Genomic DNA, 19,236 nt, shown 5'->3' on the forward strand with positions numbered 1-19,236 from the left:
CCAGCATCTGCAGTTCCTACTGTCGTTGATTAATAAGATGGGTCTGGGTGATATGCTCTTCAGAAGGCCGGTGTGGACCCGATGGGCCGAATAGCCTGCTTCCACCCTGTAGGGATTCTATCTGCCAATTTTCTGCCCACTCACATGTCATCCACAAATTTAGCGACTATACATTTTGTGCCTGCTTCTAAGTCACTGATATAGATTGTAAATGTTTGAAACCCCAGCATTGATCTCTTTGGCACTCCACTAGTCCACTTATCTCACCAACCTGAAAGTATCGCCTACTACCTGTTTTCCTGCTAGCAAGGACAACAAATTGATTAGCTAATCTGTTAGTTCCTACACCTTGTCAAATGCTTTTTGGAAATCTAAGTACATCTCCTCTAAAGGTTCCTTATTATCCACATTATTTGTTATTTCTGCAAAACCTCTAATAAATAAATGTTAATAAATTAGTTTTGTCAAAGGAAAATAGTATTTAACTATGTTGATGCTGCTCATTGCCCTGAGATTTCCTAAGTATTCTGCCATAACCACCTCAAGAATGACTTTGAGTACTTTCCCCGTAACAGATGCTGAGCTAAGTGGTCTGTAGATTGGAGATGATGGGAACTGCAGATGCTGGATAATGCGAGATAACAAAGTATGGAGCTGGATGAACACAGTAGGCCAAGCAGCATCTTAGGATGCTCCTAAGATGCTGCTTGGCCTGCTGTGTTCATCCAGCTCCACACTTTGTGGCCTGTAGATTGCTGCTTTCACTCTCCTTCCTTTCTTGAATAAAGGAGTTACATTTGCTATTTTTGAATGTGATAGCAATTTCCTAAAATCTAGGGAAGTTTAGAAAATTAAAATCGGTGCATCTGCTGTCTCAGCTGCCTTTTCTTTCCAGACCCTCTGCTGAAGTCCATCAGGACTTGGCAGCTTTTAATTCTAAAAGTTTTCTCAATACTCTTAGTGATTGCTATAGTTTTACATGTGTCCGTCCCTTTCAACTCTGGCTTTACAACTGTTTCTGAAATGTTATTTGTATCCTCTACTGTGTAAACAGATGCCAGTTAGTTTATCATCGTTTCCCTGTTCTCCACTATTAATTCCCCAGACTAACTTTATCGAGGATCAATGTTCATTTTTTACCTAGTCTTTTCCTTCTCAAATATCTTTGATACATCTTAATACAAATCTTCTCAAAACTCGCTATCTTAATATATTATTTTTATCTAGCTTTCCTCCATACTCAAATTTCTTTATTATTTTGTCATTCTTTGCTATATTTTATATATTTTCTTCTTTCTATCATGGCATATGGATATTGCTGGCAAAGTCAGCATTTGCCACCTGTCCCTGATTGTCCTTGTACTTTAAGGCCTTGCTAAACCATGTCAGAGAGCAGTTAAGAGTCAGCTGCATTGCTGTGGGTCTGGAGTTGCATGTAGGTCAGAGAGGGACAGCAGATTTACTTCCCTTCTGGGATTTAGTGAACCAGATGGGTTATTATGACATTCATTGATGGTTGTAATGGTTACCATATCAGCTTTATATCCCAGGTTATTTAATTGGATTTAAAGACCACCAGCTGCTATGGACAGCATTTACCTGGACCTCTGGATTATTTGTCCAGTGACATTACCGTCATGCCATCGTCTCCCCATAACTGTCCAATCTCTGACCTGCCACTAGTCTTTCTTTCAATTTGATACTATCTTTGAATTTCTTAGCCATGGATGGTATATCCTTTCCCTAGATTCTTTGTACTCAATGCAATGAAACTTTGCTGAGTGTTTTAAAATAATTTTTCAAGTATGCTGATGATCTATCCCTTTATCGAATGTTCCAGTTCACTTTATTCAGTATTATTTTCATACCCTCATAATTTTCCTTATTTAAATTTAACATGTCAGTCTTAGATTAACTCTCTTCTTCCTCAAACTGAAAGGAAAATTCAATAGTGTTTTGCCCGTTCCTTCTTAAGGGTACCATTATTGTGAGATAATTACTTAATCATTGTCATCTACAGAATAACCTGCTCTCTGCTAGGCTGTACCATTTGGTGCTTTAAGGAATTGTCCAAATATGCTCTATGAACACATCTTCTAGATTACCTTTGCCAATTTGATTCACCCAATCTTTATGTAGGTAAAGATCACCCATGATTCTTGCCACCACTTTCTACAAGCCTCTATTATTTCTGCTTGTATACCTTGTCCTACAGTGTGATTAGTGGCTTTCGACCTTTACTATTTCTTATTTCGACCCATATTGATTCTGCATCTTCATCTTTGAAACTAAGGACATCTCTCTCTATTGTATTAATGCCATGCTTATTAACAGAGCTACCCCTCCACCTTTTCACGAGCTTTCTGTTCTTCCAAATTTCATGTCCACCAAGAATATCGAGGTCAGTGTTTGCCACGTTGCCATTACACAGACATGGCTGCAATCAGATAGAAACAAATGCTTATTATTTTGCTGTCATTTAATCTGTTCTACCTGCATTCAGATGTGGATCGTTTAACACTCTCTTTGCTGGTTTTTTTTTTTGCATTCCTTGGCCGGATTTGTTGCGTAGTTTTTGTACACTCTGTCCCTTTCCTGGCACGTTCTGATCATCAATTCCCTTCATTGTTACCTTTCTCACTAGCTTTATTTCTTCTTTTTAATTCATTACATCTTCTTTCTCAAACTGAATGCTAAATTCAATCATGCTGTGAGGATTCCTTCCTAAAGAGCTAATTACTTGATCCTTTCTCATTGCTAAACCACCTCCAGTTATGGTAAAGAGTACTAAAATATATAGTTCAAATAATGGAATAAAAAGAAGACCAGAGTTGAAAAAGTGGAAGCCAGACGGTACAGGAGATGAGTCTTTGGAACATTATTATACAATAGGATTTTGCTGCTCACCAAACCTGTGCTGATAATGCAACTGTGTTCATCACATAATACAGGATGTATGTAACTTTTCAAAGACAAATGCACAATCTTTTGAAAAGATCTTTTGCGTCTTTATACTGGCATCAATCAAGACCAGTAGCCAGGAATGAGGCTTCAATAGAGTTATGGTTCTGCAAAACAAGTCTGCTGTATACGCTCTGAAAGAGTGGTGACAATCTGAAGGGCTCCGGCCTGAAACGTCAGCTTTCCTGCTCCTCCGGTGCTGCCTGCCCTGCTGTGTTCTTCCAGCTCCACACTGTTATCTCTGACTCCAGCATTGGCAGTCCTTGGTATCTCTGTTAACTAAAGGGTTTGGTTGTTGACAGTATGCTCTGTTTATTTTCTTCAAGAGCAAACTACTTTATCAGAATTGATATATTAGGAGACTTGGGGAGGAAAAACAATTGACAAATTGTCCATCAATTGTCTTCTGAGCTCTGATTCTATTACCTCCATTTCTCTATAGGGTATCCTGACATAGATCTTTGGCTAATAGACATCTGAATCATTTTCAACCTCCTGTAATCTCTGCTTTAACACCAATAACACCCTATTAATTTGTCACTTAAGGGCACCAGAGAGAACCGGGACAGGCAGAAACTCTTATTTTCTTGTTTCATTGAGAAAGTGGCACTTCAGCTTTTAGGTCACTAGAAACATCACAATTGATTCTTTAATCATCAATGGGATGAGAGTGTCACTGGCTAGGCCAGCACCTATTGCCCATCTCTGATTACCAGAGGGCAATTGAGTGTCAACCACATTGCTGTGGGTCTGGAGTCACATGTAGGCTGTACCAGGTAAGGATGGCAGTTTCCGTCCCTGAAGGTACATTAGTGAACCGGATGGGTTTTTCTGACAATCGACAATGGATTCATGGTCATCATTAGATTCTTAATTCCAGATATTTATTGAATTCAAATTCCACCGTCTGCCGTGGCGGGATTCAAACCCAAGTCCCCAGAACGTTATCTGGGTCTCCGGATTAACAATCTAATGATAATACCACTAGGCCATCGCCTTCCCAACTGATCAATATGTTCACAGTCTGATGGGAATGTGACTTTTGGCTGATTCTTCCGTGTTCAATCAGGGATGGGTGGTAAATAGCGGTCTAGCGAATGACATAATACTTAGGTACAGCATCTGCTGTACTTAACACAATTCAATTCTAAAATGAAAAGTATCAATTGCCACATGTCTTAGCTTGTTGGGTCTGTTCCACTATTTAATATGATCATGGCTAATTAAACACTACAGTATCTTTTACCCATACTAACGCCATAACTTTATGCTACTTGCAAACAGAATAGATTGATCTCTACTTTAAAGATACTCAACTGACTGCAGTTCCACAGCCCTCTGGGGTAAAGAATTCCAAAGATTCACAACTGACGATGTAAAAATGATTTTCTTTGGCTCAGTCCAAAATAACACAACATTTTTTAAGTTATTCTCCTTGTTTCTTGATTCCCCAACTAGGGGAAATATCTTACCTTCTATCTGGCTATTCCTTTCAGGATTTTGTAAGTTTCATTGAGGTTATCTCTCGTTCTATGAAACTTGAGAGAATACAGACCCAGTTTGCCCAATCTCTCTCAGGATAGTCCCGCCATTCCAGGAGCAAGTCTGGCGAACTTTCGTTGTACTCCCTATATGACGATAATAAAACCAGAGTTGAGACCTGGCAAATTCAGCATGCTTCTTGTTCTGAAGGACCTCTGTGTTGGAGTCTGGGCACCAATGTGTCAGAGTATGCTCCATGGGAACTACCCACATAAAACCCTCAATATGTATCAGCCTCTAAGAACAGTCACAGCACATCTCCAATCCACTTACAGGATGCTTCTGCACTTCAGTGTCTTTGCTACAGGCGTGTGACGTTTGGCAATGGTTTGTTAGTCTAGGGGTATGATTCTCGCTTTGGGGATTGTACAGCGTAGATATGCGAGAGATCCTGGATTCAAATCCCGGACGACTCTCATTACTTGTGGGTGGCACAGTGGCTCATTGGTTAGCATTACTGCCTCATAACACTAAGGACCCCGGTTCGATTCCAGCCTCAGGCAGCTATCTGTGTGGGTTTCCTCCGGGTGCTCTGATTTCCTTCCACAGTCCAAACGTTGAGGTTAGGTGGATTGGCCATGCTAAATTGCCAATAATGTTCAGGAATATGTAGATTAGGTGGGTTATAGGGGTATGGGTTTGGGTGTGGGTGGATTGCTCCGAGGGTCAGTGTGGACTTGTTGGGCCAAAGGCCCTGTTTCCGCACTGTAGAGATGTTGTGATTCTGTCATTGTAACACTGCAGCAAGGACACTGTTCAGGGACACACACCCAGCTCATTGACTGGACTAGACTATATCTCTGGGCTCCTTGCTTTTACTCTTAGCGTTCACTCACTGTGAGCCTACCTGGATGCTCACAGTATCTATGCCTTGCTTTTGCCCCTCAACCAGAGATGATAGGCTCACATTAGAACGTAAGAACTTGGAGCAGGAGTTGGCTATCTGGCCCCTTGAGCCTGCCACACCATTCAATAAGATCATGGCTGATCTTTTTAAGACTGAGCTCCACTTACCCGCCCGCACGCCATAACCCTTAATTCCTTTACTGTTCAAAAATTTATCTAGCCTTACCTTAAACACATTCAACGAGGTAGCTTCAACCACTTCACTGGGCAGGGAATTCCACAGATTCATAACCCTTTGGGTGAAGAAGTTCCTCCTGACCTCAGTCCGGCATCTGCTTTGCTTTATTTTGAGGCTATGCCCGCAGTCCTAGTTTAACCTGCTAGTGGAAACAACCTCCCTGCCTCCACCTTATCTCTTCCCTTCATAATCTTATATGTTTCTATAAGATCTCCCTTCATTCATCTGAATTCCAATGAGTATAATCCCAGCCTATTCAGTCTCTCCTCATAATCCAACCCCCTCAACTCTGGAATCAACCGAGTGAATCTCCTCTGCATCCCCCTCCATTGCTAATGTACCCCTTCTCAAGTAAGGAGACCAAAACTGCGCACAGCACTCCAGGTGTGGCCTCACCAGGACCCTATACAGCTGCAGCTCCCTGTTTTTAAACTCCATCCCTCTAGCAATGACAGACAAAATTCTATTTGCCTTTTTAATTACCTGCTGCACCCACAATCCTATTTTTAGTAATTCATGCACAAGGACACCCAAGTCCCTCTGCATAGCAGCGTGCTGCAATTTTTTACCGTTTAAAACATAGTCCATTTTGTTGTTATTCCTACCAAAATGGATGACCTCACACTTATCAATATTGTGCTCCATCTGCCAGACCTTTGCCCACTCGCTTAGACTATCTATATCCTTCTGCAGACTTTCAGTGCCTTCTGCACATTTTGCTCTACCACTCATCATAGTGTCATCTGCAAATTTTGACACACCACACTTAGTCCCCAACTCCAAATCATCTGTGTAAATTGTAAACAATTGTGGCCCCAAGACTGATCCCTGAGGTACACCACTAACCACTGACAGCCAACCAGAAAAATACCCATTTACCCCTACTGTCTGCTTTCTACTAGTTAACCAATCCTCTATCCATCCCAATATTATTACCTGTAATACCGTGCAACTTTATCTTATGTAGCAGCCTTTGGTGTGGCACCTTGTCAAATGCTTCTGGAAATCCAGATACACCGCGTCCACAGGTTCCCCATTGTCCACCATGCAAGTGATGTCCTCAAAGAATTCAAACAAATTAATTAAACATGACCTACCCTACATGAACCCATGCTGGGTGTTCCCAGCGGGAGAATTTATATCCTGATGTTGTGCTATGTCTTCCTTAATGATAGCTTCAAGCATTTTCCCCACTACCGTAGTTAAGCTAACAGGCCTATAGTTACCTACTTTTTGCCTGCTTCCTTTTTTAAACAGTGATGTTACATTGGCTGTTTTCCAATCTGCGGGAAGCACCCCAGAGTCCAGTGAATTTCAGTACATAATCACTAGTGCATTTGCTATATCCTCCAGCACCTCTTTTAGTACCCTGGGATGCATTTCATCAGGGCCAGGAGACCTGTCTACCTTTAGCCCCATTAATTTCCCAGCACTGCCTCCCTAGTGATAATGATAGTTTCTAGGTGCTCACCTGCAATAATCTTCAAGTCATCAGTTTTCGGCATGTTACTTGTGTCTTCCACTGTGAAGACCAACACAAAATAACTGTTTAATGCCTCGGCTATTACCTCATTCCCAGTTATTAAGTTGGCCTTCTCATCCTCGAAAGGCCCAATGTTTACCTTTGCCACTCTTTTACAATTTACATATTTATGGAAACTCTTGCTGCCTGTTTTTGTACTTTGGGCTAGTTCAAGCTTATAATCTATCTTACTTTTCTTTATAACTTTTTTGTAGCTTTCTGTTGGTCTTTAAAGAATTCCCAGTCTACTAGTTTCCCACTAATCTTTTTTTTTTGTTTTTTTTTTAAATCTGATACTTTCCTTTATTTCCTTAGACATCCATGGTTGACCATTTCTTTTCCTACAGTTCGTTCTTATCACTGGAATATACTTCTGCTGAGCACTGTGAAAAATCCTCCATTGTTTTGAAAGTCCTCCATTGTTCCTCAATTGACCCACCATAAAGTTTTTGCTCCCATTTTACCTTACCCAACTCCTCGCTCATCCCATCATAGTCTCTTTTGTTTACTTGTATCTTTGCCATTTAGCACAGATACAAAACCTGGAAGTCTATCATGGTTATCAAGAGTCATCTGTCAAGTCTAGGGGGATAGCTTTTGGTCAGTTTTTTTTTAAATTCAATGATGGGATGAGGGTGTCACTAACTAGGCCAACATTAATTGCCCATTCCTATTTGTCCAGAGGGCAGTTGGGAGTCAAGCACATTGCTGTGGCTCTGGAGTCACATGTAGACCAGACCAGGTAAAATGAAAATCCCTAAAGGACATTCAGGAACCAAATGGGTTTTTCTGACAATCAACAATGGTTCCATGGTCATCAGTAGGTTCTGTAATTCCAGATGGTCCCGGCTTAGTAAGCCAAAGGCAGCCTCCGATACCAGTTTAGGACTTTCGGAATGGTTAATCAGCCACTCTGGGTGGTCAGAGTCAGGATGTTCTCTGTTGCAAGGAGCGTCATTGACCTTCTTCCTGCGATGTTGTGCATTCCTTCAGATGGCTGAGAGCGCTTTAACATGGATGATAACTTCAGAGCAGGTTGGTGTGGCCTGGTGTCATGGCTTCCATTGCTGGTCCTGGGGGAAGTGGAAGTCCCAGCTCTGCAGCACCCCATCCAGCAGGACCTCCAGGTCCTTACCTGCAAAATGGGGTGATGATTTCCCCTACCTTGCTTTGCCTGGGGCAAATGATAGCAGCCATGTTTTTAAAGATGGTGCAGGAATAAGGGATGTCAGTGAGTTCCAGGATCTGCTGAGTGGAAAGTTGTTCAATGAATGGTAAGGTTTGGATCTGGTGACGCGTGTAAAGTTTGGATTTGGATGTGGGAGATGCCAAAGGGGTGCTGTAGGCAGTTGATGAGGCAATTTTAGTAAGACAGGGAGAGAAAACCTACTAGGCCTCATGACAGAAATCCCTCCAAAAAAACTCAGTGCAACTTGGGCTTCCTCAAAAAGACGCAATATTTAGCCCAAAATAATCAATTAACGTCTCTGCAATTTCTCTATTCCGCATTGTAAATCCTCCTGACTCTGCTTTTAATAGCACCAAATTCATCTTAGCCAACCATTTCCTTTCTACATTCCTGTAAAACTTTTACAGTCTATTTTTGTTTCTTGATAAATTGCATTTGTATCCTATTCTTCCTTTCTTTATCCCTCCTTTGCTGTAATCTTAAAAAACTTCCTAATCTTCTGATTTGTTAGTATTTCTGGCCATTTTATAAGCCTTTTCTTTTAATCTTATGAAATTTTTAACTCCCTTTGTCAGCCATGGTTGCCTGACCTTTTTTTGGGGGGCTTACAGCTAGACAGAATGTATAATTGCTGTAAATCATGACCTGTTAAAAACGATCCATTGCCTATGTACAATCAGAGCCATACAGCATAGGACAGATCTTTTGGTCCAACCAATCCATGCCAAACTCCCAAACTAAACTCGTCCCGCCTGCCTGCTCCTGGTCCATATCCTTCCAAACCTTTCCTACACTTCTATCCAGTCAAATGTTTTTAAACATTGTAGTTGTATCCACATGAACCACTTCATCAGGAAGTTCATTCCATGTGCAAACCACTCTCCTTGTATTTTTTTTAAATCTCTCCCCCTCACCTTAAAAATGTGTCCCCTAGTCTTGAAATTCCCCATCTTTAGGGAAAAGACAACTACCATCAACTCTATCTAAACCTCTCATTATTTTATAAACTTCTATCAGGTCACTTCTCAACCTCCTACGCTCTGGTGAAAGAAGTCCCAGCCTTTCCTTACACAAATCTTTCATACCCGGCAACATCCTGGTAAATAATAGCCTTCCTATAACTGGACGACCAGAAATGGACAGAATATTCCAGAAGAGGCCTCACCAACATTCCAACTCCTATACTCAAAAGACTGAGCAATGAAGGCAAGCGTACCAAATGCCTTTTTAACAATCCTTTCTATATGTGATGTAAACTTTAAAGAATTATGTGCCTGCACTCCTAGGTCCCTCAGTTCTACAACACTACCCAAGACCCTACCATTAATTATTATAAGCCCTGCCCTTTTTTTTGTACCAAAATGCAATACCTCACATTTGTCCAGATTGAACTCTATCTGCCATTTTTCAGTCCAGTGACCCATTTAATCAATCCTTTCATTTACATTACTATTTAGAATTCCTCCACTTGCCTTATCTATCATTTTAAAGTCTCCCTTAACAGAATGAGCAAATCTCCCTGCTAGGATATTCGTCCCTTTCCAGTTTAGGTTGGACTCATCCTTTTCAAACAGGTCTTTTCTTTCCCAAAAGACATTCCAATTGTCCAAAAACCTGAATCCCTGAACAGTACACCAGCCCTTCAGCCATTGATTTATCTCCTTTAACTCTTTGTTCCTTCCCTTGTTTGAGTTTGGCACTTCTAGTAAACCAGAAATTACTACTTTTAAGGTTTTATTTTTTAATTTTCTACCTAATGTCTTAAATTCACTCTGTACTGTTTTAATCTTTTCCCTAAAAATGTCATTCCTACCAATGTGTACAATAATTTCTGGTTTTTCAATCTCATCTTTAACAATATGCTTGAAACGTTTACAAATGTCCTTAATCCAGGCATCAGGAAAGCAACAAACTACCTTAAATTTACGTTCACTCCATGCCCCTGACAGGACAGTTCCCAATAACAATAATTCTATTAAATCTTGTCAAACACTGCCTAACATAATAATCATTCCAAGTGTCCAATAACCGACTGGCCCTTCCATTTTCCTCAGAGAGACTATCCCCCTCAACTGTTCCAAAAACTGAAAATCTGTTTGATCAAGGAATAGCCACCGGAGACTTTTGAGCTCCCTTCTTATCTATCCTGACAGTCACCCGTCTATCTGACTGATCGTGCTGGGTAATAACTTTGCTAAATCTACTGGTGATTTCAGTCTGTACCTTGAATATGGCCTTAATAACATTAAGCCTAAAAGAGAAATGATGCTTCAATAACATCTTTAAAATAAACTATCTTTCATTACCGACAGAAAACGATGTTAAAATGGAAAAAATGTGTGTATATCAAACATTAAAAATATCAAAAATTAAATAAAATCAACCACTTAGTTGATTAACTGAATAAAAACAATTCCTCTTCAATAAATTCCTCGAAGAAAAAAGAAATGTTCTCCGGAGCTGACCATGTGCAAGACTCTCCAGAATGAAAACGCAACTTCTTATTTTAAAAAAAAACTTCGGTTTTTACCAAAAAATACCTTTGCAATGTTAAAAAACCCTCTAAAACACATGTTGTCTTTTTTTAAATTTCTGAATTAAGAATAAGAAAACTCAGCCAATCACTGTAAACACTTTTTTAAAAAAAGTTTTTGAAAATGTCTGAGAAAACACTTGTATTAATTGGTTTATTGGGTTTTTTAATGTTAATAGAACAAAATGGAAGAAAATCTCTTATTAGCAAACTACCATGACTATAACAACTTTTTAAAAAAAATCTATAATAAATCTTTAACTAAGCCTGCAATCCCAGGAACAGTTGCAAGATCCATACTGCTCAACGAAAACACAACTCCTTATTGCTCATCAAAACTGGGCAACTTCTCTGAGATAGTCAGGGATGGCTGTTCTCTTTAATGTTCACAGGTACTTGGTTTATGTATTTTTCCAATCCAGTTCAGCCAACTTGAGCCTCATGCTTTCATATTTGCCCTTACTCAAATTTCACACCTTTGTTTCAGATTGAACTACCTCACTTCCAAATGGAATATAAAATTCAGACATATTGTGGTCACTGGGTGAGAGTATTGAATATGTAAACATAAAGTAGGCATTGCAGCATTATCCAATAAAATAAAGCAGGCTGATGGAGAGCACATTGGCCAGCACTGCAGTAGATAATGAGGCAGAGGGTTTTGAATTAATTGAATTGCAGGCTATACTTTTCAAATCAATCTGGTTACATTCCACAAGTTTCATTTACATAGTCCAAGCAACAGAGCCATGCAGTTGTGTAAGTAATTGATCATCCGTGTCTATGGTTATTCATGTGAGCATCAAAACCAGTTATTAGCTCTTTTGAATAAATATTTCGCAAACATTATGTTGATGACGTTTGTTTAGTGCATACTCCGGATATCTACTAATCACACTCTTTTATGTCTGATTCTGTTATCCTGAAGTGATGGTTTCAACAGATAATTAGATTGCACATTAGTTATGTGTTCAACTTTGGACAAGTTTGCATTATCAATTCCTATTCGATTTGTAATGGAATCAAATACTTGCCTCAACCAGAAGCAATAGAAAATCATGGCAGCATATTTTTTTAATCATAGAATCTGTAGGAATTAAAATGTTATGTGAAACTGTCCTGCTGTCTGACCTGTGCTTCTGATACTTACTTGATGTGATTACTGAAGTTTGAATGCTGCTATCAAGCAGGAATTTCTGATCTCCTAGTTTGCAACTTTGTTCAGTTGCATAGATAGTCAGTATCATTAGCTTGGAGCTGGGAGTAAAGGTTTGTAGAAAGACTGTTTCAGTGAATTGGACAAAGTAAGTAAATGTGAGGTAAAAACAGAGTAACTGATTAAGCAGTGGGGAAAGATGGTGGTGTAGTGTTAATGTCAGTAGTCGTCCAGAGATCCAGGTTAAGGCTTTGGGGTCATGGCTTCAATTTGCACCATGATTACATCAGGAATATGAAGCTACTTTCAGTGATGGATGTAAAACCCGTCTGGTTAACTAATTGACAAGGAATCCCTCCATTCTCATCTGGTTTGGCCTACGTGCAACTTCAAACCCACTGCAATATGGTTGATTTTTATGTATACTCTGAGGTGGTCTAGCAAGTTCATGATTCAAGGGGTCAGTTGGAAATGACTTTTCCTTCTGGAAATAAAATCCAGTACACTGGACTGAATTTTAGAATTCAAGTTAACTCTCTTTTTAAAGATGAATGGACAAGGTTGCGCGATAACAAAATGGCCTGTCTTAGAAGGTAAGTGATGCCAAGTCAATTGTCTTTAAAAGCGAGTTACTTTTTCATTCCGGTGATCTGTCGATTCTCCACCTGTTTGAATATATTTACTTACCAAGTAGTTAAGATAGAGCTGCCATGTCTAGTGAATGGTGGAGCAACCTTGATGGACTGAATGAACTCCTGTTGTTGCCATGGTGAGCTGGGAAGGAAGTGGAGATGGAGCTTCAATAATGACCTCCATCGTAAGGACAGAAGTGGGAATGTTTGATTGCACAATGTTCACCATTCACAAATCCTCAGATAACGAAGCAGCCCAAGTCCAAATATTGTCCATGACCTGGACAATAAGCAGGTTTGGACTGATAAGTGGCAAGTTACATTCACATGATACAAGTGCCAGGCAATGACTGCCTCCAACAAGAATTACTCCAACTATTGCCTCTTGTCATTCAATTATGTTATGTTATGGACCAGACCAGACTCTCTCAAAATATATTCAGAAGGTAGCCTAGACCCTAACTTTTCTTATTTTAAAGGCAAATGTAAAGTGCTGTGTTTCAGATACAATTTGATTGGTCAAACTACTCAGTTTTCAGCAAAGTACAATTTATTCAAACACTATAGTTAAAATACAACAAAACAAAGAAAACTTAGGTTTTCCAATAGAGTTAAGTTATTCTAACAGGATAATAGATGTAGTAGCTATTGCTAATTAACAGTTACAATGTAGTAACATCCTATGAACACAGCCCTTGGCAAAAAGGCAATTTCAGAAATCACATTTTCTCACATGCAAAACCCGCATTAGGATGCAAAACCCTAGCCTCTAGCTGTGTAACCAAGAGAGGGGGAAAATAACTTCTACTTCTTCAAGACTCTAGCAATTTCTGCCTTTGGATAAACCTAAGAAACTTAAAATAAAATTAGAAATCTTGGTCTGAGAGAGCTGGCCACAGGCTGCTTCTATTGTTCCAATTTTTAAAAAAAACCCCAAGGCTTCTAAAGCTGTTGACATTGTCACAGACTGCTGTTCACCACCACTTGTCGTACCAAGGAAGTCACTTGGCACATCATGTCTATACCAGCTCCCAAAGGAGCTACCCAGCTTGACCCACTCTCCAGCCCTATCTCTGCAGCCCTCTAACTTTGCCCCTTTCAAATATATATATCCAGCTTTCTTTCGAAACCTCCTATAGAATCTGCCTCTACCACGCTCTCAGGCAGCGCATTCCAAATCCTAACAACACTGAGTAAAGAAGTTTCTCCTCATCTCACTCCTAGCTCTCTCTTGCTGACAAGATTGGAAGTGTGACCCCTAATTATTGACATACTAACTTGTAAAAATAAATATTCTCTTTATCCTGTCAAAATTGTTCACAATTTTGAGCACCTCAGTAAGTTCACCTATTAATCTTCTCTGCTCCAAAGAGAACAAGCTAAATTTCTCTAATATTTCGTTGTATCTAAAATCCCTTGTTCCTGGCATCATTCTAGTAATTCTGTTTTGAACTCTGTCCAAGGCTTTAACATCCTTTCTTAACTAAGGTGCCCAGAACTGAACACAATCCGGCAAATGTGGTCTAACCAATGATATGTAGAGGTGCAGCATCACTTCCTTACTTTTATACACTATGCCTCTATTTCAACATAAACCCAAAGATCCTATAAGCCTTCTTAACATCTTTTTCAATTTGCCTGGTCACCTTGAGAGAATCATGTCCATGAACCCTGAAGTCCCTCTGTTCCTGTACTCTCCTCAAAGTTGTACCATTTAAGCCTGTATTGTCTCTCCATGTTTCTTGTGCTGAAATGTATTGCTTCTCATTTCTCTGCATTGAAATTCATCTGCCAGGTTTATGCCCAATTGGCCAACTTGTCAATATCTCTCAAGTTGCTTGGTGCCATCTTAACAATTTGACTATTCTCCCTAGCTTAGTATCATCTGCAAACTTAGAGATTTTTCCCTCAACAAGTCATTTGCATAAATCAGGAAAAGCAAGGGTCCAAACACCGATCCTTTGGGAACACCATTTTCATCTTGCCTCCAGTCTGAGAAAATGCTAACCTATAGCTACCTTCTGTTCCTGATACTTTAGCCAACTTGTAATCCATGCTGCCAAGGACCCATCAATTCCAAACATTTCTAATTTGCTAACCAATCTGCCACTGAAATTCTTTCACTTTTGTACAAGAGTAAAGTTGTTTTATTAAAACATTAGAGAGAAATCATGTTGGGTCCAGCAGCCAATACAGATGTTAAATGAGGAGACATTTATGATTGGTGAACTTGGAACATGTATTGAAGCTATTTATTGTTAAATCTGATAAATAGGCATTCTCTAGATGTTTAATAAACCATAGTACTAACTGACAATAGTGCTACCTATTATAAACTAATATGTACAGAACATGAGGTTCCCAATTTAGTTTCTGATCTATATTGGGCAGCACGCTCTCTGTGGTTAGCGCTGCTGTCTCGCAGCACCAGGGACCTGGGTTCAATTCCAGCCTCAGGCAACCATCTGTGTGGAGTTTGCACAATCTCCCTGTGACTGCATGGGTTTCCTCTTTGTGCTTCAGTTTCCACCCGGAGTCCAAAGATGTGCAGGTTAGGTAGATTGGCCATGCTAAATTTTTGTTTTCTATTCATTTGTGGGATGTGGGTGTCACTGGCTGGCCAGCATTTCATGTCTATCCTTAGTTGCCCTTGTGGTGGTGGTGAGCTGCCTTCTTGAACCATGACAGTCCTCCTGCTGTAGGTTGACCCACAATGCTATTAGGGAGGGAATTCCAGGAATTTGACCCAGCGACAGTGAAGGAATGGCGATATATTTCCAGGTCAGGATAGTGAGTGACTTGGAGGCAAACTTGGTGGAGGTGGTGTTCCCATATGTCTGATGCCCCTGTCCTTCTAGATGGAAGTGGTTATGAGTTTGGATGGTACTGTCTGAAGATCTTTGGTGAATTTCTGCAGTTTCTGCTGGTAGCGTCCAGGGATGTGTAAGTTAGATGTGTCAGCCATGAGAAATATAGGATGGGGTTGTGAGTCTGGGTGGGTTGCTCTTCAAAGAGTCCATATGGACTTGTTGAGCCAAATGGCCTGTTTCCACACTGTAGAGATTTTATGAAGAGTTATTTTATGAATATGTTGATTGATTTGGTCTCTGGTGGCTGTGGGTGCTGTAATCAAAAGAAAAGCTGTGTTTACTCGTAATTGCATGACTTTGCTACAAAATCACTTTTCATCTCAGAGATTGTAGAGAACATAATTTAAAATTAATGTTGCTGTAGCATTCCAATTAGGTTTGTTTAGATTAAATAAGACTATTTCATGACTAATATGCATGTAGAAATTATGATCAGTTGGTATAACTCAGTAAAATGTTGTTACTTTCAGCAGGTCAAATAATCATCCAAGTATCATTCAAGCTATGGTTTTTAATCATGAGTAAGGTACTTGTACAGAATCTTATTTTGAAATGCTAATTAGGCCTGATTAAGAGCACTGATCGAAGAACAATTCCAGACGCATGAGATTGCACATTTATAACAAGGCAAGCCTTTCTCCATTCTAATGGCCAATGCTTGAAGAATGCATGAAATAAGAACAGGCATTGTTATGGCTCTTCTAGCTTACTTTGTCACTCAGTATGATTTAGGCAGATCATCTTAAATTCTATTTTCCCACTCACTCCCCATATTGCTGGATTCCAGGAGAAATGAAATGTTTGTCTATCTGTGCCTTAAACATACGAATTCACGGCATGCATAACCATCTGGGCTAGAGAATTCTGAAGATTCACCACAATTCAAGTGAAGAAATTTCTCCTTGCCTCAGTCCTAAAATATGCTCCTGTATTCTAGATTTCTCAGCCAGGGAGAAACAACATTCCCAGTATCTACTCTGTCAGTGGGCAGCACAGTGGCTCAATCGTTAGCACTGCTGCCGCACAGTGCCAGGCATCTGGGTTCGATTCCACCCTCGGTTGATTGTCTGTGTGGTGTTTGTGCATTTTCCCTGTGTCTGTGTGAGTTTCCTCCAGGTGCTCTGGCTTCCTCCCACAGTCCAAAGATGTGCAGGCTAGGTGGATTGGTCATGCTAAATTGCCCATATTATCCAGGAATGTGTATGCCAGGTGGATTAGCCATGGGAAATGCAGTGTTGCAGGGATAGGGTAGGAGGTTTGGGTCTGGATGAGATGCTGTTCAGAGTGTTGGTGTAGATTCCATAGGCTGAATGACCTGCCTCCATACTGTAGGGATTCTATGATTCTTCTAAGCTTCAGAGTATAGGTCCAATTTACTTCAGCTCTCTTATTTTGGATAACTATTTACATACACAAATAAATAAACAAAAATGATGCACAAAAAATATAGATATATAAGTGATATAGATGAAAATGTGGAGGGACTGTTAAGCAAATTTGCAGACGACATTAAGTTTGGTAGAAAGGTTAATAGAGAAGAAGATAGTTGTAGGTTACAGGAAGATACAGATGGGTTGGCCAGACCGGCAGAGAAGTGACAGATAGTATTTGACCCTCATAAGCGCAAGGTGATGCACTTCGGAAAAAGAAACAAGATGAGGGAGTGTTTAGTGAAAGGCAGGACACTGCTTAGCTTAGAGGAATAGAGTGATCTTGGGTCAATTATTCACAAATCCCCGACGTCTGCAGAGCTCGAGAATAGGATAGTTAAAAAGGCATATGCTTTAGTCAGTTGTGACATAAAAGTAGGAAAGAGGCATCCGTTAGAGATGCCAAGAGGCAGTACTGGACCAAGTTAGAGGCCCTAAAAGACTATATGGTCACCTGCCACTTGTGGCAAGGCCTATGCAACACAACAGAATACAAAGTAAAGCAGAACAAAATAATGGACAAAGACACACGCACCCGTGACACGCTGAATGCTTCCTATGCTCGGCTCGAGCAGAATGTCAGCGGCACAGCGTTGCCTGCCCTGACCGCCTCGGACGCATCTGTTCCCTCCATCGCTGCTGCAGACATCAGACCAGACTTCCTGAGAGTAAACCCAAGGAAAGAACTGGCTCGGATGGAGTCCCCAGCTGTGCCCTTGGATCCTTTTCAGCTGGCAGAAATGTTCGCCAACGTCATCAACCTTCCTTGCTACAATCTGAAGTCCCCACCTGGAGCATATGGATAACGAGGACACCCACGTCAGGCTCCTACACATCGATTACAGCTGTGCCTCCAACACCATTATCCCTTCCAGACTCATCTCAAAACTCTGTGATCTTGGTCTCAGCTCTGCCCTCTACAACCGGATCCTCAGCTTCCTGACCCACAGACTGCAATCAATGAAGATAGACAACAGCACCTCCTCCACGACAACCCTCAACACTGGCGCCCCTGCAAGGTTGCATATTCAGCCCCTTAATGTACTCACTGTGCGTCCATGACTCTGTAGCCAAATTCTGTACGAACGCCATCTACAAGTTTACTGATGACACTGCCGTGGAAGGTCGGATGTGGAAAAATGATGAGACAGAATACAAGGAGGAAATAGCGTGCCTAGTGTTATGGTGCATTGATAACAATCTGTCTCTCAATGTCAGTAAAACGAAGGAACTGATCATTGACTTCAGGAAGAAAGGAGAAGGGCACACCCCTATCCACATCAACAGAGCTGAGATGGAGAGGGTCAAGAGCATCAAGTTTCTAGGAGTGACAATAACCAACAACCTTTCGTGGATCTCCCACGTAGCTGTGATGGTCAAGAAGGCACAACAATGCCGCTTCTTCCTCAAGCAGCTTAGGAAATTCGGCGTGTCTATAAGGACCCTCAGCAACTTTAATAGATGCACTGAAGAAAGCATCCTGTCTGGGTGAATAGCAACATTGAAAATTGGAGTAAGAGGAGGTCATATGGCCCTTCGAGCCTGCTCTGCCATTCATCATGATCAGATGGTGGAATTTGAATGCAATAAATATCTGGGATTAAGGGTCTAATGATGACCATAAATCTATTGCCGATTGTCAGGCAGAACCCATCTGGTTCACTCGTGACCCCTGAGGGAAGGAAACTGCCATCCTTATCTGGTCTGGCTTACATGTGACTCCCGATCCACAGCAATGTGGTTGACTTTTAACTGCCCTCTGGGCAATTAGGGAGAGGCAATAAATGCTGCCTGGCCAGTGACGCCCTCATCCTGTGAATGAATCAAGGAAAAAATATTTGCCCCATGTGCTTAAACATATGCACCAATAGGTTCAATAACAGCTTCCCTGCTGTTATCAGCCTGCTGAATGGACTTCTCTAACTTCAAATAATGTTGATCTTGCTCATGATGATCTTGCTTTGTGCAGCTGTAACCTTGTATGCCTTGCTTTGTCTAACCTCTCTTTTGTTTGCTACGGTCTGCTTGTACCGTTCGCAAAACAAAACTTTTCACTGTACTTGGGTACATGTGACTAGAGTAAATTAAATCAAGGTAATGTTGGCATTGTACAGAGTGTTGGCCAGGCCACAGCTGGAGTACTGTGTGTATATGTGTAGGGAAGGCAATACCCTTGTGGTATTATCGCTGGACTGTTTATCTAGAGACCCAGATAATGTCCTGGGGACCTGGGTTTGAATCCTGCCACAGCAGATGGTGGAATTTGAATTCAATAAATATCTGGAATTAAGAAACTAATGATGACCATGAATCCATT

At 40.7% G+C, this 19,236-nt stretch overlaps 1 protein-coding gene across 4 annotated transcripts in view; it reads left to right on the forward strand.

Annotated features, from left to right (window-relative positions):
- Positions 1 to 19,236, forward strand: part of pou6f1 (POU class 6 homeobox 1) — a 186,346-nt gene that overhangs the window by 43,657 nt on the left and 123,453 nt on the right. The window lies entirely within an intron of this gene.

The sequence above is a fragment of the Stegostoma tigrinum genome, chromosome X (assembly GCF_030684315.1).
Source record: "Stegostoma tigrinum isolate sSteTig4 chromosome X, sSteTig4.hap1, whole genome shotgun sequence".
Lineage (NCBI taxonomy): Eukaryota > Metazoa > Chordata > Chondrichthyes > Orectolobiformes > Stegostomatidae > Stegostoma > Stegostoma tigrinum.